At 37.1% G+C, this 25,078-nt stretch overlaps 1 protein-coding gene across 2 annotated transcripts in view; it reads right to left on the reverse strand.

Moving 5' to 3' along the window:
- The window catches only part of TYR (tyrosinase), a 134,794-nt gene that overhangs the window by 102,801 nt on the left and 6,915 nt on the right, over nucleotides 1-25,078 (reverse strand). For both annotated transcript variants that reach the window (XM_032852841.1, XM_032852840.1), the window contains exons 2-4: nucleotides 12,040-12,079; nucleotides 8,561-8,735; nucleotides 7,576-7,650 (exon numbers count right to left, since the gene is read on the reverse strand). The gene's annotated coding sequence lies outside the window, so the exon portion shown is untranslated. The remainder of the gene's footprint in view (nucleotides 1-7,575; nucleotides 7,651-8,560; nucleotides 8,736-12,039; nucleotides 12,080-25,078) is intronic.

The raw sequence follows: 25,078 nt of genomic DNA on the forward strand, positions 1-25,078 counted from the left end.
CAGGGGAAGGAGTAGAGGGAGAGAAGGAGAGGGACAAGCAAACTCCATGCTGAGTGCAAAGTTCAATGTGAGGCTCCATCTCATGATCCTGAGATCATGACCTGAGCCAAAATCAAGAGTCCTACGCTTAACTGACTGAGCCACCCAGACAATCCTCTCATCTTTTTTCTTTTTTTAAAATGCAACTTGCTAATGGAAGAAACTGGATTTTCTTAGGTAGAATTCTCTAGTCTTCAGGGATGACTAATTTTGTCCTGGAAGTATTATCTAACCTGTTTGTTTATTCTTATTTTCTATCACCTCATGGACTTTTAGTCATAACCTCTTGGAGTTTCTATAATTAGGGAATTAGACTGAGAGCTTTGATTAGGTTCAGGATCAATTTTGTTGTTTTTGTTAAGAATTTCTTCACAGATGTTGTCGTGTACTACTTTTTTCAAGGACATCAGAGGAACATGTTGTCTGGTTTTTGCACTCTTAATTTTTTAATTTAACAGTAGTTGAAGGTGATGTCGGACCATCACATCTATTCTATATAGTTCTCTGACAAACTTTACCCCATAATTTTATTATTCATTGACAATAGTTTCCTATATACATTATTTCAGTAAAGATTACAATGAATTTTGTAATTCTATTTGCATTTATTAACTGTGATTTTTTTGTAAGAATAACTTTTCCTCTTCAATTATTTGGTTACTCTGAAATACATTCTATACTAGAAAGATGGAGTAGATGCTCAATTCCTGTCATTTATCTATTTTCACAGAAATGATTCAGTGCCCTAACAATCTGTAAACATAACCTACACGTTTGTTTTAACTATTATGAAGACTTTTAGAATTTTATGTATTTGATTTCTTATTGGTTTATGTATTGTGTTTCTTTTGGATGTAAAAATTGATGCATCTTTTCAATGATATTTCAATAAAAAATTGATGCATCTTTGTCCCAATATTCAGTTAATTAGTAGACATAAGCCAATCTACATTATGATATGTTGTGTAATAATTATAACTGTGTTTGTGTGTATGTATGTGCAGAGTTGAAGGGAAAAACGTGTAACCACCAACTCTCTACAGCGGAAGGTTAGACTCATTCATTTATTCAATGAATATTTAGTATCTACCATGTCCAAGAACCTGTATTAGATACTTGGGAAGTACAGAGTTGTATAAGTCACAGGCCTTGCCTGTGATTTGATGCTTTGGAGTCATTGAATTTTTATCCAAGGACTGCTAGTCCTTAGACCTCATGGGAAGAAAAAAGGGGGAAAAATAAGCATAAACTTATGATTTGTTCAATAATATCACTTACCATGACTTCAGTGGACTTAGCTTTATCACATAGGTTGCTTTCAAGTTTTATATGATATGATATATGTTAAACACACCGTACAAGTTCTGACATGTATTAAATACCCAATAAGTGTTAAATATTACTATTAAAAACCACAAATTAGATGCTTATGGTGTTCATCACTACAGGGTTCTCATTATGTCTAGGACTTTCCAGTTTTAAGAGCTAGGAAATAACTATTTTATTAGATATAATTAGATATCATTATTATAAATTACCCCTTCTTCTTTAACCAGCATCCTCATTTGCCCTTTTCTTCTAATTAAAACTTTATTCTCTAAGACACTCAGCTTCTGCCATTACACCAAGGTGTCTTGCTTTCCTTAGAATTCTAAATTTAGTACATGCCCTTTCCCCTACTAAGAATGCTTTTCTCTATTCATTTGCATAATCTAGTCATACTGTAAAGGTTTAACTCTGATGTCAATTAAGCCTATGCTTTCTACAGGACTCCTCCAAGGATGGGTGGGGGAACTTTTTTCTATTCTCTCATCATTCCCTAGTTTCATCTTTGACATTGCACTCCTCAGAATACCTTGTAATGATATCAATTTGCCTCACATCCTCTTTAGACCATGAATCTTTTGAAGACAAAATGTGGTTTAATGCCAAGTACCTGGTAGAGTACCTGGCACTTTACCTGTAACATGATTTGAGGGAGAATGGACAGATTGATAAATGGATAGGTCTATTTCTTCTTCTTTTATTGTCCTTATTTTGTGGAGTGTGTTTTAAAGTTCTAAAATATTTCAAACATTCAGAAAAAGATAAATAATAAAATGAGCAACCATAAATCCACTACACGGAGTTAATAAATCATAGCAGTTTAGGTTAATGGATGAACTTTTAAGATCACATCATACAATCTCATTATAGTGTAGGGAAGGTGAGAAGGCCCACTGTGAAGAGATACTGACAGGGAGAGGTAGGGATGCATTTCCCAACATCCTCTGAGAGGCCTCCCTACTTGAAGAGAAAGGACTAGTATTTATCTAGGATTTATTCAACAGTCATTTTAATGCAATGTTATTTACTAAATGTCTACTTTGGCCTAGGCTTTTTACACATAATTTAAAAAAAAATAATCTTCACTTCTCATGAAGATGATGCCAAAAGCAAAAATAGAAGCTCCTACCCCTCACAAAGCCAACACCAAAGCCAAAGCAAAAACACTGAAGGCCAAGAAACTGGTGCCAAAATGTGTCCAGAGCCACAAAAAAAAAAAAAAAAAAAAGAAAAAAAAAGAAAAAAAAAAAAAGATTTGCATGTCACCCATCTTCCTATGACCAAGACACTGCATCTCTGAAGGCAGCCCAGATATCCTGGAAAGAGCACCCCCAAGAGAAACAAGATTGACCACTATGCCATCATCAAGTTCCACCATGATCACAGAGTCAGCCAGGAAGAAAATCGAAGACAAAAACACACTTGTGTTCATTGTGGATGTCAAGGCCAACAAGCACTAGATCAAACGGGCTATGAAGAAGCTCTATGATGTTGATGTGGCCAAGGTCAACACCCTGATCAGCCCCAAAGGAAAGAAGGAAGCATATGTTCAACATGTTACTGCCTATGATGTTTTGGATGTTGCCAACAAAAGTGGGATCATCTATATAGTCCAGCTGGCTAAATTAAATATAAATTTTTTTCACCCTGTCCAAGGGTGAAAATGAACCTAGAAGGAACATATTATAGCCCTATATAGTTAAGAAAATTAAGGTTAGTGCTTAAGGTCAAACTAATAGAGAATCTCAGAGGCCATATCTATCTGCATAACTCCAAATCTCACAGATATTCTATTTTATTGTGTTATCTTCTATACCAATAAAATTTTACTTGCTGAGTGCACTTTATTGTACTAATACTGCTTTTATACTAATCTTAACTTCATATTGTTGCTTGTCACATTCTCATAACTATGGTGATATTCTAGAGTAGAGATGAAACTTAGCCATCTTCTGCTTCAGTCTAAAGGTGGTCTTTTGTGATAGAATACTTCAATTATATACTAAATCTCCCTTCAAAACTGGTTCTCATAAAACTGTTGGGTGTTAGGTAAATCATGGTCACAATACCAAATGGCTCCTATTTTCTTTGCTTTAGTTCTCCCATCTATAAATTATCCTAAAGGCATAGGGCTTTAATATTTATGTGTCCATTTCTTGAGTGTTCATAATTCCATGTGTAAAGCTAGTTCAGCTATTGCTTAATGCATGACCCCATTTTATTTTTTTTAAATTTCTTTTTTTTATTTTTAATTTTTGACAGAGATCACAAGTAGGCAGAGAGGCAGGCAGAGAGAAAGAGAGAAGTAGGCTCCCTGTTGAGCAGAGAGCCTGATGCGGGGCTCGATTCCAGGACCCTGGGATCCTTCAGACCTGAGCTGAAGACAGAGGCTTTAACCCACTGAGCCACTCAGGTGCCCCATGATCCCATTTTAATTAAATTTTTATTAGAAATTATCTAAACAAACAAACAAAAAAAGAAATTATCTAAACAGCAGAACCTGCATTGTAAGAACAAAGAGCAGAACCTGCATTATAAGAACAGAGAGTGTAATTTAAGATGCTTAAAGAAAATAGGCAGTGCCTGGGTGGCTCAGTTAAGCGACCACCTTTGGTCATGCCTCAGGTCATGATCCCGGAGTGCCAGGATCAAGTCCTGTGTCAGGCTCCCTGCTCAGCAGGGAGTCTGCTTCTCCCTTTGGCCCTCTCCCCTTTCATGCTCTTTCTCATTCTATCTCTCAAATAAATAAATAAAATCTTTAAAAGAAAAGAAAATGGGTTAGTACAAAGATAAAATTGCAGAGTAGCCACTGAAAGACAGCACAGCCTCTGATGACATTAAAGCAGACCTAGCTAGTGAACCAAAATGTAAAACTAAAATACACAGCATTTTTTGCAAGTGAAAAAACAAAAACAAAAACAACTTATTTTCATGTTACTAGATAGTGCAGAATCTCTGGGAGAAATCACATTATCTTTCAGTTTTTATTAAACATAAATAATTACACAAACCTACTGGTTTAATAATTCTCTCATATAAATTTATATTTTCTTTTTCTAGCAGTGAGTATATGCATTTGTAAAACATTAGCGTACATATTTAAGTCTAAGAAATTGCTCAGTCTACACATAACATGGGTTGTTTTTTAACATCCAGGACCCCATACATTAACTAATTTCCCTAGGGGCTCTTCAGCTAATAGGTTAGGGATCACCAGAAAGGCAATGCCATCCAATGGTTTGGGTGTGCTTTTAAGAATAAGGGTGGCTCATTCTAATCAAAATTCTACCGGTATTCTTCAAAGAGCTGGAGCAAATAATCCAAAAATTTGTATGGAACCAGAAGAGACCCCGAATCGCTAAGGAAATGTTGAAAAACAAAAATAAAACTGGGAGCATCACGGTTACCTGATTTCAAGCTTTACTACAAAGCTGTGATCACCAAGACAGCCTGGTACTGGCATAAAAACAGACACATAGACCAGTGGAACAGAGTAGAGAGCCCAGGTATGGACCCTCAACTCTCTGGTCAGTTAATCTTTGACAAAACAGGAAAAAATATACGGTGGAAAAAAGACAGTCTCTTCAATAAATGGTGCTGGGAAAACTGGGCAGCTATATGTAGAAGAATGAAACTCGACCATTCTCTTACACCGTACACAAAGATAAACTCAAAATGGATAAAAGACCTCAACATGAGACAGGAATCAATCAGAATCCTAGAGGACAACATAGGCAGTAATCTCTTCGATATCAGCCACAGCAACTTCTTTCAAGATATGTCTCCAAAGGCAAAGGAAACAAAAGCCAAAATAAACTTTTGGGACTTCATCAAAATCAAAAGTTTCTGCACAGCAAAGGAAACAGTCAAGAAAACAAAGGGGCAACCCACGGAATGGGAGAAGATATTTGCAAATGACAGTACAGACAAAAGATTGATATCCAGGATCTATAAAGAACTCCTCAAACTCAACACACACAAAACAGATAATCATATCAAAAAATGGGCAGAAGATATGAACAGACACTTCTCCAATGAAGACATACAAATGGCGATCAGACACATGAAAAAATGTTCATCATTAGCCATCAGGGAGATTCAAATTAAAACCACATTGAGATATCACCTTACACCAATTAGAATGGCCAAAATTAGCAAGACAGGAAACAACATGTGTTGGAGGGGATGTGGAGAAAGGGGAACCCTCTTACACTGTTGGTGGGAATGCAAGTTGGTGCAGCTTCTTTGGAGAACAGTGTGGAGATTCCTCAAGAAATTAAAAATAGAACTTCCCTATGACCCTGCAATTGCACTACTGGGTATTTAACCCAAAGATACAGATGTAGTGAAAAGAAGGGCCATCTGGTACCCCAATGTTTATAGCAGCAATGGCCATGGTTGCCAAACAGTGGAAAGAACCAAGATGCCCTTCAACAGACGAATGGATAAGGAAGATGTGGTCCATATACACTATGGAGTATTATGCCTCCATCAAAGGATGAATACCCAACTTTTGTAGCAACATGGACGGGACTGGAAGAGATTATGCTGAGTGAAACAAGTCAAGCAGAGAGAGTCAATTATCATATGGTTTCACTTATTTGTGGAGCATAACAAATAGCATGGAGGACATGGGGAGTTAAGAGAAGGCATTTGGGGGAAATTGGAAGGGGAGGTGAACAATGAGAGGCTATGGACTCTGAAAAACAATCTGAAGGGTTTGAAGAGGTGGGGGGGGTTGGGGGAACCTGGTGCTGGGTATTAGAGAGGGCACTGATTGCATGGAGCACTGGGTACAGTACAAAAACAATGAATACTGTTATGCTGAAGAAAAAAAAAAAGAATAAGGGTGGCTCTAGGAGGACATCAAAACTTAAACCAAGGGGCGCCTGGGTAGCTCAGTTGGTAAAGTGTCTGCTTTCAGGTCAGGTCATGATCTGGGGTCCTGGGATTGAGCCCCACATCGAGCTCCCTGCTCAGCAGGGAACCTGTTTTTCCCTCTGCCATTCCCCTGCTTGTTCTCTTTCTCTCTCTGTCAAATAAATAAGTAAATTCTTTAAGAAGAAAAAAATGAGGGTTAACATGAGCAATCCCCAAGTGTTTTTTTAGTAAAGATAATCTCTTATTATCAGAAAGCATCTCATATGGGACACCTGGGTGGCTCAGTCTGTTAAGGTCCTGGGATTGAGTCCTGCAACAGGCTCCCTCCTCAGTGGAGAGTCTGCTTCTTCCTCTGTCTGTTGTTCCCCCTGCTTGTGCTCTCTCTCTCTTTCTCTCTCTGACAGATAAATAAATAAAATCATTAAAAAAAAAAAAAGCATTTCCTATAAGTTCCAAAAAACAACATAGATAAATTAAATTCACAATAATAAGAAATAAACACATAGAACTATTAGAAGAAAATCTTTGGGGAAAAAAAGCCTATGATAAATGGACTTTCATTAAAGTCTGGTAAACAAGTGGTCAACTCTGGGTGGGATGAGTCATCCTGGTAAAGTGGGAAGCACTGGGTCACAGATTAGTTCATATTAGTTCTGGTATTGCCATGTTCCATGTGATTTCAGGCAAAGCACCTAACCTCTCTGATTTTAACCATCCACAGTTATAAAATAGAAGTAACAATACCTGCGTGGTCTACTTCCAAAGGTTGTTTGAATGATGCTACTTTTTCATAGATTCAGACAACAAAGTATATCCACAGACTCAATCTTCTTGTCTCTTAAAGTTTAAACTATTTCATCCTGAATCAGTGCCCCCATCAAAACCCAGAATTTCTAATCAACCATTTGAAACCCATTGCCTTTTTCTGAGCTGCTCCTGTTGTTCCTGGGCACCCACTTATCCCTGTGATGAACAGAGTTAAAGGTGTAATTCCCATAATTATTCCTTCCCCCACTAAATTAACAAAATTAACATATCTCTTGTGGTGAAGGGAAAATAAAATTACCCCAGTGATTATACTTTAAATGGTATTGTCCCAAAAGAATGAGCCATGGTAATGTTCAAAACGAGGCAACAGTTAAAAAAATGTTTACCTAAATAATCTATAGAATGTTTCCCTTTTCAACACAGTTTTCTCCAAATGATTACATAGATTGTAAAACTAAGTATGGATTTATGAAGATGCTCTCCCAAACTCAACTTTTGTGTCCTCTCTAGAGTTCATTCAGTTCTGCTTATCCTTGTAAGTTATTTTCAAGTGGCACTTACCCTGATAGTCTGTCGACTGTCCCCAAGAATAATTTGCCTTGAAACATTCCTTTTAATCATCTTAAACTCTGATATCTGGAAAAATTCACATTCATTATAGCAGACTTGTATTTATGTCACCCATTTGGAAGCACTGTGCTCAAGAATAAAGGGCAATGTCTACTCTTAGGGAGTCAGAATAATATGCATCCCTTCCCTCATCTAATTAATCAACAAACATTTATTGAGTGGTTATATTTTGCCAAGCTTTGTACGTGATAACAGAGAATAACAGTGACAAATAAACTATGATCCTTGCTCTGAAGTAGTTCATGGTCTGGCAAGGGATTCAGAGAAATCAAGAGACAATTACACAACAGTTTGTTAAGTGCACATTGCTAATAATATTGAATGTGATATTTGTCAGGGCTCTGGCAGAAAACAGCTGACACACTGAAGCTGGCTTTTTGAGGAGGGTTTAATAAAGGAACTATTTACAATTTGGGTAGAAGAGTTAAAGGAAATGAACAAGAGATAATGCAGCATCCTGGACATGAAGGGCAAGGGGAGGGAACAATTGCTGGAACAGAGAAGGTCACTGTATTGACTGAGCCAGCTGACAGGAGCTGTGGCCTTTTAGAAGGATGCAGACAACCTCTGGCTACAAAGCAAAAAAGGATTTGGGGACTAAATACCTTGACCTCTGACTTCACTTTCCTTCTGCCCTTTGATCTTTATTTCTGTGTACCTCTGTGAGTGAAGCCAAGCTCAAGCCAGAGGAACAAGGAGCCCATTAATGCAGTTTTTGTACTCAGCCTCATGTGTCCCAGAATGAGGCACAGAAGGCAAAGAATGGACCTGGAAGGCCAAAAGAACAACATCCAGCAAAACCCCTATTTTGTGCCTTTCACATACCATCATTCATCTTCAGGGCAAACCAGAATAAAATGGTTATTCTAATTTTACCAATAAAGAAAATGAGGTCCAGAAAGTTTGAATGACTTACCCAAGGGCATGCAACTAAGAACTGATGGATCCGGAGTCTGAACATACCAGTGCAGTTATAATACCTCTGTTCTCACTAGATCTCTCTCTGTTGGGATTTATGTGCAGGGAATGAGAGGAACATGGTAGAGACCTATGTTCCATCTCATATCTCCCCATCTCATCTGTGAAGTGACCTGGGGAGACAAGACTGTCAGACAGCTTCCTGGGGAGAGATGATGCCTGCATTGAGTTTTGAAGGAAAAATGGTATGGGTAAACAAGTGTAGGGGAAGAGAGTATAGCTCAGGTAAGGGAGCAGCAAAATACAGAGATGACAGGATGCATTTAAGACTTCAAGTATCTAATTATGGTTGAAAAGTAGAATTAATGAGAAGATATGACTTCTGTATTAGCAGTGTGAAAACCGACATGATTTAGGGATGAGTTTAAAGGCTGCATATTATATACTTCATGGTGTATAGATATTAGGGGTCATGTGGACAAATGGATGGGATTACTTTAAGTGAAAATAGAGAAAAGGAGATATAGCAAGGTCATGACAAACAAGAAAAAGTGCTTCCTCATTACTGCAACCCAGTTCCTTCACCATTGGCCCTGACTGATCACCATCGAGGACTAGGCCAACATTTCATAGCTGTCGTCTCATTATAAAATATATAACCCTTATTATGGACACAGTGTAATGATTTTGTGCTATTCAAGTGGCTGTCAGACTAAATCAATGATAAATATTGCATGTGTGAAAAAAGTCAATCAATAATGTCAAGTCTATAAGGGAATTAGCAAGATTTCTGAACTAGAAGTTCGGTGATAGCACATTTGCTAGAGCTTGGTTCCCTCACTTAGATGTAAACACTGTTACTTTTGTCAAATATCTTCCTTTTATCCAGTGGCCAATAATATAGCCTTTTATCTAGAGTCAATCATGATGCATAGCAAAATAAAACAAACAAACAAACAAACAAACAAACACAAATAGGCTTTAAAACAAGGGAGTTTTGTTTTATACCAGTAATTAACTTCACTTTAGCTTCATTTTATTTTGTTATTTATGTATATATGTATGTAAAATAGGGATAATAAGATTAGTTAACAGGATTACTGTGACAATTAAGTTAGATATCATTAAAATAAGAGGTTTCTATCCTAGCTCTTCAAAAATTACATATCCTTTCCCTTGTATTTTATGCATCTTTTTCCTAGAGGACATGCCATTACTTAAAAGATAAAATTCAAAAAGTGGAATTCATATATACTGAATTTGTTCCTTATATAAAGCAGTTCTAAGAAACGTTAGAAAATGAATATGAAAGAATTATACAAAATTTTATACTATCAATTTCTTTCATCCCATATTATCTCAATTTATTAAAAATTAAGCTTAGGAACAAATATATCTTTGTGCTACTAAGATTCTGCTTCCTAATATTTCTATTTTAAATGGTTCAAGGATCAGACAGTCTAAGGGATTGAGAAACTTCTTCTTGACCCTCTGAGAACTTTATAGTTATAACTAAATTCCCAGGCATAGAATGCTTCATTCTTTCTGATCACTTACTCATCAAAGATCTGATATTTGTAAAGCCCTTTGAAAACTACTGCTGGGCACAAAGGCATCACATGATCAGAGGCATTGAAACACAGAGAAAACATATGCTTCATGCTAGAAAAACAACTGTGACGCAGCCTGAACTTACTGGACTTATGTCACTATGAAAGAAGAGATGAGGCAAATGCCCTGCATTCAACTCATTTTGCAAGTAGTTCTGAGGAAGGAGAGACTCTGGAAAAATCTGCTGGTTTTCCTCAGAAGCAAGAACTTCCACCTATGCCATGTTATACACAACTTCAACTGTGTCTTTCCTAATCGCATGACTACAAAACCATCCTGATTCCCTTCTTTCACCCTGTCAAGAGATGATAGTTTTTTTTTTAAATAAACTAGGAATGTACGGAGCTGACAGCTTTCAGATAGACTTTCATGCCAACTGTATGACTCAGTTCAATTCACTGAGGTATAATCATTAAATGTAAAGCCCAAAGAAGGCCATCTTCTACAAAGGGTGAGCTGAGGACATCAGGGCTCTGTCAGAAAGACAGAAGAAAGGAAAGATTTTCTTTGATCTGATAGCCTAGACCCTACCTCAGTCAGCCTATGTGTCTACATTGCAGGTTGATGGCTTAGAATCTTTTCAGCCAAGAGTTGTGTTAGCAGACTTATTTTCTTAATGAAAGTCATATTTTTCTTTTAGTATCTAAATTAAGAAAAATTATGAGACTCTGTCAGCTATAAGCTTTATTTTATTAGATTCCTCAAGATATATGTGATTATTTTCCTTTCTTTTTTTTGGATTACAAATATAATATATACTCATAGAAATATGAAGAGAAAAACTAAAGAGTTCCATCATGCTTTAAAATATATTTAAATTATGCAAAAATATTTTAAAAATAATTAATTGGTAGAAGTCAAAAAGAAAGAAAGGGTAGAAGGACGGGGGAGAGGAAGAAAGAAAAGAAGGGAAAAAGGCAGAAAGGGAAATTCTGAATTCCAGACATGAATAGAGAATCAAAAGCTTGTGTGAACATTTATCAATCTGTTGCACTTAGTGCCCATGAAAACAATAATCCAGATAGGAACTTAAAGCTAAGAGACAAGGTTTCCACACCTATGTAGGGCAGAGATTTGGCCTTAAGCCTCTAAAAGAAGGAGAGATGAAACTTTGCACAGTCAGCAGTGTGAAAAGGTTGCCCCTCAGGGACAGGCTGGATGGGACTTCATACCCCCTGGTTCAGGGAAATTGCAAAGATGATTAATAATTATGGATGAGTGAAATTTTTACAGAATTATAGAACATTAGTTCTCAATTTAAGAAGCACAGTGAGCTGCAAGCAGAGCAAATAAAATAGACTTCCAAAAATATTACAGTAAAACAAGAAATCAAATAAAAACACAAATCTTAAAAAAGAACCTGGTAGAAAAAAACAGATTAATTTTTTTAAAAAGTTAACTAATTATTAAGTACAGAAGACAATACAAAGACATATGCAAAATACTAACAGAAAAGAGTCTCCAAACATACAGTTTCATAGTTTAATATATTATGATGTGAGAATGAAATTAAATACAGACACTTGGAAGGAAACACTGAGAAGATTTACCATTCACAGCTTCCCAGTGAAAGAGTGACTAAACCAAGTACTCATTGTGGAGAACAAAAAAATCCAGAAAAATAGAATGGTGAGCAAATACAACTGGGTAAAAGATATAGGAAATTATATATATACTGACCATAATACCAGTAACAATATCAAGTAGTTTGAGTGGTTTAAAAATGAGGTAGAACTATAGTATAAAATAACAAACAATATGGACTTTAAAATATAAGTTTTATTAAGGATAAAGAGATATCACTTAAAGATTGGAAGACTAATTCATTTATTAGAAAGTTAATTTTTTTCTTGAATTTGTATATACCTGTTCATTGCCCCAAATAAGATTCCAAATATAGAGGTACCTAAATATTGAAATAGAAGAAAAGAAAACAGAAATTATTAATCAAAATAAATCTATATCTTTATTATTATCCGTTAAAATAGACTTCAAGCCCCAAAGACTTAGTAAGGATAAAACTATTGTTGATAATAAAAAGAAGAGTCCCCTACCATATGAATTCAAGGCTATTCATTTCCATTTAGAACTATCTTATTTGAGTAACATAATTTTTTTTTTGTAATTTTATTTTCTTTTTCAGTGTTCCAAGATTCATTGTTTTTGCACCACACCCAGTGCTCCATGAAATACGTGCCTCCTTAATACCCACCACCAGGCTCACCAAACCTTCCATCCCCTCCCCTCCAATACCCTTAGTTTGTTTCTCAGAGTCCACAGTCTCATGGTTTGTATCTCCCTCCGATTTCCCCCAGCTCATTTATCCTCTCCATCTCCCAATGTCCTCCGTGTTATTCCTTATGCTCCACAAGTAAGTGAAACCATATGATAATTGACTCTCTCTGCTTGACTTATATCACTCAGCATAATCTATCTCCTCCATTCTACCATACACAAAGATAAACTCAAAATGGATAAAAGACCTCAACGTGAGGCAGGGGTCTATCAAAATCCTAGAGGAGAAGATAGGCAGTAACCTCTTCGACATCGGCCACAACAACTTCTTTCAAGACACGTCTCCAAAGACAAAGGAAACAAAAGCAAAAATGAACTTTTAGGACTTCATCAAGATCAAAAGCTTCTGCACTGCAAAGGAAAACAGTCAACAAAACAAAGAGACGACTCAAGGAATGGGAGAAGATATTCACAAATAGCACTACAGACAAAGGGCTGATATACAAGATCTATAAAGAACTCCTCAAACTCAACATACCTACAGAACAGATAATCACATCAAAAAATGGGCAGAAGACATGAACAGACACGTCTCCAAAGAAGACTTACAAATGAGTAACATAAATTTTAATTATAGCACTTATGTTAATTCTAAATCTTTATAGCAATATACAAATTCTCTGTACTTTTTTTTAAAGATTTATTTACTTATTTGAGAGAGAGAGACCTAGCATGTGCCCATGGGCAGGGGGTGGGGGGGCAGGTGCAGAGGGAGAGACAGACTCTTCTACCTGAAAAGGTGATTCAACAACAGACATTTACTGATGTCTGCTTGTTTGGGTATTGGTTTATTTTAATCCTCTCTCAGTCATAATTCTTAGCTCATAAACCATCAGTGGCCATTTAAGGATGGTGTGAATTTTTGTCTTTATCCATGTCCTTCTAAGTATTTTGGTCATAAGTTTAAGAGGCTGTGTCTGAAGCTTGCTAGCCGAGTACCACTTTAATGAGAAGTCTAAGTTGTCACTTAACAGAATTGGCCACTCCAAGTGAAATCCTCTTGTATGCTTCCTTATGAAAACTCTCTAAATCTCCAGTGGGGAAAATGATTTGGGGTATTTGTCCATGTAACATATTGATTTTTTATCCATTGTACTCCAGACTCTGTGCCTGGCCCTAGGGAAATAATTATTAGTATGATATCACTTCACCTCCCAAAGGGATAGAAATCTAATGTAAAGATAGCCATGAAACACACAAATCTGGTGCAAGTGGAAGATGCTATGACAGTGGCAAACACAGAGTAGCCTTGCTTACACCAACATAGGATTACTTGGAAGGAATAACCAAGGTCAAGCATGGATAGATGGTTCTGGGTAAGACAAAAGTCTCCCACGTACATTTTTTTTAAGTTTGATATGAATGTGTTTTCCAATTTATCTTTAATAATTTTATTGAGATACAATTCACATACCACACAATTCACCTAAACTGTACTTTGTTGGTTTTTAATATATTCACAAATAGATGCAAGCATCCTCACAATTTTAGAACATTTTGTCACATCCAAAAGAAACCCCTTACCCTTTACTTATTATTCTCTTATACAATCCCCTCTACTCTCTGCTTTACACAAACATTATTATACATCCTGTTTCTGTAGATTTTCCTATTTTTAACTTTTGAGCAAGTGAGGTTATATAGTGTGTGCTCTTTTGTGACTATTTTCACTTAGCATAATGTTTTCACTAAACATAGAGTTACCATGTGACCCAGCAATGTTACTCCTAGGGATAGGGAAGGAGAAATGAAAACATGTGTTCACACAAAGTCATGTATGAGAACATTTACAACATTATTCATAATAGTATAAAAAAGGTGGGAAAAACTCCATATGTCCATCAAAAAATGAATGCATATCCCTATATTGCAATAGTATTCAGCCATAAAAAGGAATGGTGTACTGATACATAGATAGTTGTCTTGTCTCAAGCTTCTTTTCCTGTGTTCTGAGATGGTTAGAATGAGAGACATAAAACAGGTTAGGATTACCATCGTCACCAACTCCTGCTGCTCTGCATTGCATTGTTACCAGGGCTTACTGAATGAAATTTCTGGACCCAATTCCTATCTGACACTCTCAACCAGGAAATAGCATCAGGTTCTACAGTTGACTGCAAGGCTACCACTGTGCCCCTGCCACCCCCTTGCCACTCCAGATGTCAGTAGCTAGCCCAAGCTGTTCCCTGGCTTCTGACTGACTGGTTAAAAGCTAGAGGCTCCAAGGACCCTTCCAATTTGGGAGGCCAATGGAAACACCAGGTTGTTACCTGTACTTTGGACCAAACTGGCTATCAGTCAGTGGTTCCTAACCTCCTCCTCCCATTCAATTAATTTGCTAGAGCTGTTCCCAGAACTCAGAGAAACATTGTACTTAGTAGATCACCAGTTTACTATAAAAGAGTATAACTCAGGGAAAGCCAGATAGAAGAGATGTGAAGGGCAAGGTGTGAGAAAAGATGCAGAACTTCTGTGCCCTCCCCAGGCACCCCACTCTCCCAAAACATCCATGTCTTCACCAACTCAGAAGCTCTCTGAAACCTATTCTTTCTGGTTTTTATGGAGGCTTCATTACATAAGCATAATTGATTAAATCATTGGCCATTGAGGAAGCATTTGACTTTCAGCTTCTCTCCCTATCCTTGGAGGTCAGGGTGTGGGACTGAAATATTTGACCCTCTAATCACATGATTGGTTCCTCTGGTGACCAGCACCCATCTTTAGGTCCATAAGTCACCTCATTAATATAATTAATATAATATAATTAATATAATAACTTTAAATCTTCATCACTTCAGAAATTCCAGGGGGCTTAGGAGCTGGAACCACAGAAAAAGACCAAATATATATTTCTTATAAGTCACAATATTGCACACACTCTCCATCATTCTCCTTCCAAAATCTTCCCACGAGTCTCTCAGATCAGAGGCCTGTCTGAGAAAATATAAAGTTATGGAACTGGCCTTGATTTAGATTATTTTACCATTCAGAAATTCACCAGGTTGAGGAGAAATTTAAAAAAGAAAAGAAAAGAAAAAACAACTCAAGAGTATAGCGAGTTTCATTCAAAGGAGGAAACAAAATCTCTTCATTTGAACTAGCTGAGCATAAATCCTTCCCACCCCCCTACCATGAGAGGTACTATGGGGATTGTTGGAGGAGGTCATCTAGAGGACATGACCGCTGGTTGACTTGCAGCAGGACTTCACTTCCCCCCCTCCACAGCACTTGGAACGGATGTTCTGCTCACAGTTCCCATAGCCAGAGCCATTCGAGGGATGTAGTCTTGAGAGGGTAATGTGTTATTGAGACCGTCCTGATGGTACACATGACTTAACCTCATCAGTGTGTCTCTATAAATTTTTGAGACTCAGGCACTCAGGTGCAGTGATCAACTTATCTTGTTACTGCCCAAGAGATACCTCATAAATTTCCTTGCTCATGATGCCTGCTTCCTCCTAATCTGGAGTGGTCTGCCTCTTTCTTCTGTCTCTCCTCGTTCTCTATGGGGGCCAGTGGAGAACCAACAGGGATATAGCAAAGAGAAAAACAACTGCAGTCATTGCTGTGTGGACAATAAATTCTTTCTCCTTGTTCGGCTGTTACCAGTGTTTCAAGGTGTTCAAGATTTAGGTTACACTGTATCTTTCTCAGCACCACAGCACAGATTATCACTACTATGACACTGTGTTTCTATGTTCTGTTTTTGTCTCTCTGTGTCTCTCTCTCGTACTTCTTGGAAAAATGTTTATGCTTATTTAGGTTTAAGAAAGAATTTTCTTTAAGAAAGAATTTTCTTAAGATTTGGTGTCCATTTCCAAGAGCTGAATGACTCATTTCTTATTCACCCAAATCTCAGTTTTGTGTATGTTTCATTTGGTATAAACTTCCCATATTTTGAAGTACAGACTCTTTTTGGACCAATATAGGAACTCATCTTATAGAGCAGGAAAATAAAGACAAAAGAGGTGTAATGAAACAGCCAAGATTACATGTAGAAGCAGAACAAGCGTCAGAAACAAGTCTTCCTGACCCTTATTTAATGCTCTTTATTTTTTATTATTTTTAAGTCTTTGTTTAACTTCCAGTTAGTTAACATACTGTGTAATGTTAGTTTCAGGTGTACAATTTAATACTCTTTAAACTCTCCACCCCCCCACCATCTGTTGTGAGAAATTTGGAAGTCTTTAAGATATGAAGCCTTTGAAAATTGCCTGTCTCTCAAACCAAGAGCAACTTCTCCGTGAATCTTTTGTGAGCCACCCCAGAGCCCGTGCCATTGTGAGATTGTGTCCCATCCCCATTTCTTTCTCCCTCAAACCCATTAATGATAATTACCTTAGTGTGGCGGCTATCCATGCAGTCTTTTTACCTCTTTCCAGAGACCTCTCTCCTCACCACCAGATGTTGCTCGGGCCACAGTTTGATTCCATGTGCAGTGACCACTGCGTTGCCACTCTCAGCAAGTTTGTGGGACTCTGGATTGCAAGTCAGAGTATAATTTTCAAGTGACCAAAAAAAAAAAAAAAAAAAATAGAACATCGTTGAATACCAGGATCCTCCAGATACCCTTTTCTTTTTAGTTACTACCCTTTCACTGGCACTTACTGTGAAAACACTCTACTCAAGCCAGCCTTTATTTATTAGATATAGGTATCTGCTAAAGGCTTGGGAGAACAAGAGGGGCTCCTGGGTGGTTCAGTTGGTTGGGCAACTGACTCTTGGTTTTGGCTCAAGACATGATCTCAGGGTCATGGGATCAAGCCCGGCACAGAACCCTGCAGTGGGCTCTGTGCCCAGTGTGGAGTCTGCTTGGGATTCTCTCTCCCTCTCCTTCTACCCTTCCCCCACACTCTCTCTCTCTGAGTAAATAAAGAAAATGTTAGAAAAAATAACATAAAAGCTCAGGGAAACAAGAAACATATTGAAGACGTATTTGATGGGAAGAGAGAGGGAATAAAAGCCTCTTCTCAAACTAATAAAAAATATAACCCTACTTTAGTTCAGTGATAAAATAACATTTATATCTGAATGCAGACTTGTCTGTAGGGCAATCACCTGCAGGTACAGATATTTAGGCTTCATTTTCAAAGTGTCTCATTCAGGAGACCCAGGGAGAAATCAGGATATTTTATTTATTTTTATTTTTTTATTTTAAAGATTTCATCTATTTATTTGACACAGAGAGAGAGAGAGAGAGAGACAGTGAGAGAGGGAATACAAGCAGGGGGAGTGGGAGAGGGAGAAGCAGGCTTCCCGCTGAGGAGGGAGCCCAACACGGGGCTAGATCCCAGGACCCCGGGATCCTGACCTAAGCCAAAGGTAGACACCCAATGACTGAGGCACCCAGGTGCCTCAGGAAATTTTAATTTTGAAAATTTCCCCAGATGACTTTCATACTGGTTTGAAACCAGATTTGATTTCTCTCATCAATATTTTATAGTTTGGGGCATACAAGTTTTGTGTGTGTCTTGCACATATTCTATTCCATTTATGCCTTTTGATACAATTACAAATGGTACCATTTAATTAATTTCATTTTTCAAACTATATAAATATTGAATTAATATTTTTGTGCATCTTTGGAATTTTCTGTACATTCAGTAATGTCATGTGTGGGGGGGAAAGCATGGTTTTTTTAGAGAGGGAGAGGGACAGAGAGACTCTTAAGCAGGCTCCACACCTGGCTGGTGAACCTGAGGCAGGACTCAATCTCATGACCCCAAGATCATGACCTAAGCTGAAATCAAGAGTTGGAAGCTTAACCAACTGAGCAGTTTCATGTCTTCCTTTCCAATCTATGTCTTTATCTCTTTCACCATTGTACTGAACCGACTAGGCTATGCAGTATGCTCTTGAATGTGAGTGGTTAGAAGAGATGTCATTGCCCTGTTTCTGATCTTAGGGGGAAATAAAGTATTATTTTAGCTGTAGGATTTTTGTAAATACCGTTTATTAGTTTGTGGAAGTTTCCGTCTATTCCTAGATATTGGAAAAAATTTTCAGTGGCAGGATGTTGTTCATGAACACATATTGAATTTTGTCAAATAACTTATTTTTGCATCTATTTAGATGATCATATAATTTTTTCTTTTTAATTGGTGTGCATGGTGAATTATAATATTGATTTTTGAAATTTGATTAATTTATGGGATAAGCTATTCCTGAGATAAACTCCATTTGGCACATTTTACTATATGTATGTATGTGTGTATGTTGTTTGTGTGTGTGTGTATATAGTTTTTATATATATTGTATTTGATATGCTTATATTTTCCTAGGGATTTTTGCATCCTGTAATCTAAATATGAGAGTAGAGTTCATAGGTTAAGTGTTTTAAAATAAGGAGAAGATTGAGAGATTGAGTTGAGTTCTGGACTAAATTCTGGCCCAGAATGTGGGATATGATTCATTCTAAGCCATTGCTATTCACTTTAATAATAATTAAATTAACATTTTTAATTTAAAATTTAATTTAAAAATCTAATTTAAAATTTAATTAAAAATTAATTTAAAAATGTAATTAATTAATTTTTAAAACTTTAATAATTAAATTAAATTAATAAAAATCCCTTGCACTGATTATCAATTTACACTGTGACATCCTTCATAAGCATTACTTCACAAGATAACTTATGGAGGAATATTCTTTTTTATTTTTCAGACATAGCAACTGAAATTTGAGATGAAGTAACTTGCTCAAGTTCTCACCGTTTATGAAATTTAACTGACAACTAGAGGACTGCACTTTAGTATACCAGTCATTTTGGAATATAACATTTTTAACTTTGAATCTGTGTTCTTAACATTTCCCCTGCCTTCTTACAAACACTTTGGCTTGTAAGTTGGCATAGATGATTTATTTTTGTGCTCCTTGATACCCTATTCTGTATTCTTCTCTTTTCTCCTTTGTATGTTCAATCCTGAAACCCTAAATATTTGGGGTCTGTATAACCTATTTACTAATCCTCCTCACACACACCAATACATCTTAACCATCACAGCTACTAGGACTTTCATTCATGGCACTGTTTTTGATTTTTTGTTTGTTTACCTTTTCCTAATTAATGGCATCTTAAAGAAATATATTTCTCTATATCTAAAACACTACAGTGCATTATCTGTAGCAACGTTAGCTTATGTACTACCAGGAGAGAAATTTGTTATTGCAAATTATGGTATGCTGCCTTGTATTACCACATTCATTATAATTCTAATAGTAACAATGTTAAAATGTGGGGGAAAAAAAGGCTGCTTTGGTTATCTGTTGCTGCATAATGATCCACTCCCAAATTAGTGGTTTAATATAAAAATTTACTGGTAGTTTTCATGGTTCTGTGGGTTGGCTGGGCTCAACTGAGTCATCCTTTCTTGGATTTTCTTCAAATAACTACATTCAAAAGAGAATTTTGACTATAGTAATTTAAGACATCACTGGGATGGATGTCCCAAATGGCTCATTCACACGGATGGCAGTTGATGTTGACTGTTGGATGGAAGCTGGACCTGTTGAATAGACTGCTCATACATAACTTCTCCACATGGCAGGTGCTTCTTACAACACAGAAACTGGGTTCAAAAAGGGAGTATTCCAAAGTGTGTCCCAGAAAAACAAAGTAGGTGCTCCCAACCTAATTAAGGGCCAGGTCTGTAACTAGACTACTGTTGTTTCACTTACAAACATTTGGTTAAAAAAAAAAAAAAGTCTTAGGGCTTTTCTGATTCCAATGAATAGAGAAATAGACTTTCTATCTTATTGGAGGATTAGCAAGTACAAGGATATTGCAAATATGAATATGCTTCTGTGAGTTCAAGAAAAAATTTGAGAATGTGCATTCAACTTGTTAATTATATTTGCTTCTGGCTATAGAGGATTGAGAAGGGTGACTTTAACTTTTTTATAGAACTAAAATATAAATGTTAGAATTAGAGCATCACTTTTTAACATGATTTCCCAATATATTTTAAACAATATTAAAGAAATATGTTCTGAATTAATGTTGGCTAGCTGTCTTCCCTCAATTTCTCCATGATTCCTCAAGAAATGAAAGTGAATATTACTGTTGAAATCATAGCTTATCTGAGTATTCCACAATTCTTTGTTTTTCTAAAAAATTGTCTTAGAAAACCTTTGTCACATTTTTAATCCTCATGGTTCCACAAGAACCAACCCCTCAAAGAAGTAAAATTTAGTAACTTCTTTCTTCAAAACCCAGTGCCCACATTTTTGGTAAAGGAGTAAGTCTTGGAAAGGTAAGAGAAGACAACTGGAGAAGTTAAGACCAGAAAACTGTGCTCTTCATCCTTTGTATTATATAAATTGACATAATGATGGAAAAATGAAAGGATGGGAGGATTCCAATGGTATTTTTTAGCTATTTCAACATATCGAATCTTTATGAAATCTTCTCATCAGTTTGACTTTGACTCGGCAAGGCCATGTATCAAGAAAAGATACTAAAAGCAAATGGCTTCCATTTCTTTCTATATGATTTTTTTTTTCACCCCAGGATGTCCCTCCTCCCCTCAAAAAGGCCACATCTACTGAAAGGGGGGGATGGTGTGGTATTTATAACAGAAATATAATTGATTCTCAGAGGAATAAACATGATTATGATGGTAATCAATATAGGGACACTATAGCATCAATAATTGATACGAAGTCAACTGTAATTGTTCATCTTATTTTTAGTAAAATCTCATCAGGTGAAAGAATTGCAAATTAGAATGGAGGCTTTTGAAGATTTTAAAATGAAGTCTGGGAGTTTAAAGATTGATATACCCCAAATCTATCAGAGAGGAATTTACGATTACCCTGTGCATGTTGTTTTCTTTATTTATCATAGTGCTTTCTCCTTGGGCTATCCTATTTTCTGAACTTCTATTCAAGTATGCTATAAGAGTAGGTACTGGAACAATGAGAAATCAAATTTTCCATCTTTATAGTTAATTTCCCCTTTCCTGCTTTTCTCCTTCCTTGTCCATGAAACTTTTTTGCAGATTAGATTGACACTGAGTAAGGTGTATTCAGAGTTTGAGCCTGAATCTGTTATGACAGGTAATAAATCACCTGAAAATTCTTTTTGAAGTATTTGAGGAGGTGTCAAAATCACTCTTATCGCAAATTGATGACAGGGATTATTTTTCCCCTCAGATGACAAGAGCTTTCACAGTCACACCAACGGTAGGGTGGTTACTGAACTAATGACCCAGTTCTAATCAAATGCCTATAATATCTCTTGTCATCTGTTCTGTGGTCATGACCTAAACCCAAGTCAGATGCTTAACTGACTGAGCCACCCCAGTGTCCCAGATTTGTGATTTTTTTTTATTTTATTTAAATTCCAGCTATTTATCATACAGTGTAATATTAGTTTCAGGTGTACGGTATATTGACTCAACACTTCCATACAAAACCCCAATGATCATTAAAAGTGTACTCCTGGGACGCCTGGGTGGCTCAGTTGGTTAAGCGGCTGCCTTCACCTCAGGTCGTGATCCCAGCGTCCTGGGATAGAGTCCCACATCGGGCTCCTTGCTTTAGGAGAAAGCAAGGAGCGGGGGGCCTGCTTCTCTCTCTGCCTCTGCCTGCCACTCTGTCTGCCTGTGCTCGTTCTCCCTCTCTCTCTCTGACTAATAAATGAAATCTTAAAAAAAAAAACCTGTTTAAAAAAAAAAAAGTGTACTCCTTAGTCCCTCTCACAAAGAACCACATGTTTTTATAGTGATATACCAGACATGCAGGGTTTTTCTTTCTCCTGTTTTTTTTTTAATATTTTATTTACTTATTTGACAGAGATTACAAGTGGGTGGAGAGGCAGGCAGAGAGAGAGGAAGGGAAGCAGGCTCCCTGCTGAGCAAAGATCTGGATGCCAGGCTCAATCCCAGGACCTTGGGATCATGACTGAGCTGAAGGCAGAGGCTTTAACCCCCTGAGCCACCCAGGTGTCCCTCTTTCACCTGATTTTTATTTAAATCCAGTTAGCTAAGATACAGTGTAATATTAGTTTTAGGTGTGCAATTTAGTAATTCAGACATTACATACACCACCCAGTGCTCCTCACAAGTAAAACCCTTAATCCCCATCACCTGTTTAACCCATCCCTCCACCCACTTCCCCTCCAGTAGTCCTCAGTTTGTTCTCTATACTTAAGAGTCTGTTTCCTGGTTTGCCTTTCTTTTTTGCCCCTCAATATTCATGGTTTGCCTTTCTTTTTCCTGGTTTGCCTTTCTTTTTTGCCCCTCAATATTCATCTGTATTGTTTCTTAAATTCCACATATGAATAAAATCATATGGTGTTTGTCTTTCTCTGACTGACTAATTTCCCTTAGCATAATACTCTCTAGCTCTATCCACATTGTTGCCAAGGGCAAGATTTCATTCTTTTTTATGGTTGAGTAATATTCCACTGTATTTTTAAAAAATTTTTTCAGTGTTCCAAGATTCATTGTTTTAGCACCACACCCAGTGCTCCATGCAATACGTGCCCTCCTTAATACCCACCACCAAGCCCTCTTAACCCCCCAACCTCTCCCCTCCAATACCCTCAGTTTGTTTCTCAGAGTCCAGTTTGTTTCTCCAGAGTCATGGTTTGTATCCCCCTAGCTTTTCCCCTAACTCACTTCTCTCCATCTCCCAATGTCCTCTGTGTTATTCCTTATGCTCCACAAGTAAGTGAAACCATATGATAATTGATTCTCTCTGCTTGATTTATTTCACTCAGCATAATCTCTTCCAGTCCCATCCATGTTGATACAAAAGTTGGGTATTCATCTTTTCTGATGGAGGCATAATATTCCATTGTATATATGAACCACATCTTCTTTATCCATCCTTCTGTTGAAGGGCATCCTGGCTCTCTCCACAGTTAGTGACCATGACCATTGCTGCTATCAACATTGGGATACAGATGGCCCTTCTTTTCACTACATCTCTATCTTTGGGGTAAATACCCAGTAGTGCAATTGCAGGGTCATAGCATAGCTCTATTTTTAATTTCTTAAGGAATCTTTTCCATAGTGGCTGCACCAACTTGCATTCCCACCATGTGATTCTTTTTTAAATTATCTTTTAATACACAACCAGAGAAAGTATATTCTATTAATGTCATACATATTTCTCCCTATCCTTTTCTACTCAAATAAGCAAGAAATCTAGTTAGATTAATCAATAATATTTCTCTCCAAGATTCCCAGGGTAACATCATTAGGGAAAAAAATATCAGAGACCTGTGACCCTCTGGTCAAATACAAATTAATGTAAAACTTCAGCTGGACCATCAATATTCAGCATTCCTGTTCATCTTTCCTACAAAAGATACTCCAAAACATTGTTTCTCCTTGGCAGATGACCTGATCATTAGCCAGAAAATTCCTCCTTTTCCAGAGCAATGGGACTTTCTACCTTTCCTCCCATTGATTTCTCTTGCAACTAGTTTTTGTATCTCCTCCCAAACCCTGCCCCCAATGCCATATCACACCCTACAACCAGCCTTCCATAGGTCCTGAAATATATCAAGTATTTCCTCCCTGGAAAAACCTTCTCAGGACTCCTTCAGGATTGTTTTTCTTTGCCTTCATTTTATAGCCTGATTCTCACAATCTTTCACCTCTTAATCAGACTATAGTTTCCTTCCTAGTAGGAAATACATCTCTCAGAGGTCAGGAGTAGATTCATGGTAGTTATAACAATGAGTTTTATTTTCACTCTTTGAGATTGCTCTGCACACTGATTCTGTTACCTCCCATGTCTGTATTGAAAATCTTTCCATGGTGTTTTGTTTTGTTTGTGGTTTCCTTCTCCTATAATTATTCTACTTACATACCTTCACTTGCTTTTCATCACTGACATGGAAGTTTCTCATTGTTCTACTGCCTAATCTAGAGTAAGCTAAACACTAACACCAGTTTTTGGAGTAGAGAAAGGGGGTTTTATTGCAAAGCACTAAGCAAGAAGAGGGAAGAAGATTTCTCAAACCTCCTCAAAGAGTTAGGATTGAGTATATATAAGGGCAAAGGGTCAGAATGTGGAACATGCTGATTGGCTATAGTGACAAAGAGAGGTGGCCCCTTTTGGGGGCACGCACATTCAGAAACCATGCCTCTTCTTAAGGCAGATATTCAAAGAATGGCAGTGTTAAGTATGACCAATGTGGGGAGATCTTGGGGTTTGTCATCAGAGATGTTATTTTCATTCACGCTTGCTCCCTTCTGTACAAGTGCAAGAATTCTTCCCAGTTCCAATCTTAGCTGGTCTTTCAGTATTCAGTCAGATTTCTGTAAGACAGGCTCATAAGTCCATCAGGATAACAGAGTTTTCTTAGGGTAGAACTGTTCAGCATTTGTTAACATATGGTATCATTCTTAGTGTTTTCCTTTCATCTATTTATTTTCTCTCCTTGGGAGGATATCTAAACTTTTACAGTTTTATTCACCTTTTTTTTTTTTTCAAAGCCAGTGACAGCTGCAATTACTAGGTGGTCTCCCACCGAAGTACTAGTGAGGCTGGACCCTGCTTAGCTTCTGAGATCAGAGGAGATCAGGCATGATCAGGTTGGTATGGCTATAGCGTAAATATCTATTTTTTAAGTACATATTCTTAAAAAAATTT

This window comes from Lontra canadensis, unplaced genomic scaffold (genome assembly GCF_010015895.1).
Source record: "Lontra canadensis isolate GAN:19392208 unplaced genomic scaffold, GSC_riverotter_1.0 scaffold7, whole genome shotgun sequence".
Lineage (NCBI taxonomy): Eukaryota > Metazoa > Chordata > Mammalia > Carnivora > Mustelidae > Lontra > Lontra canadensis.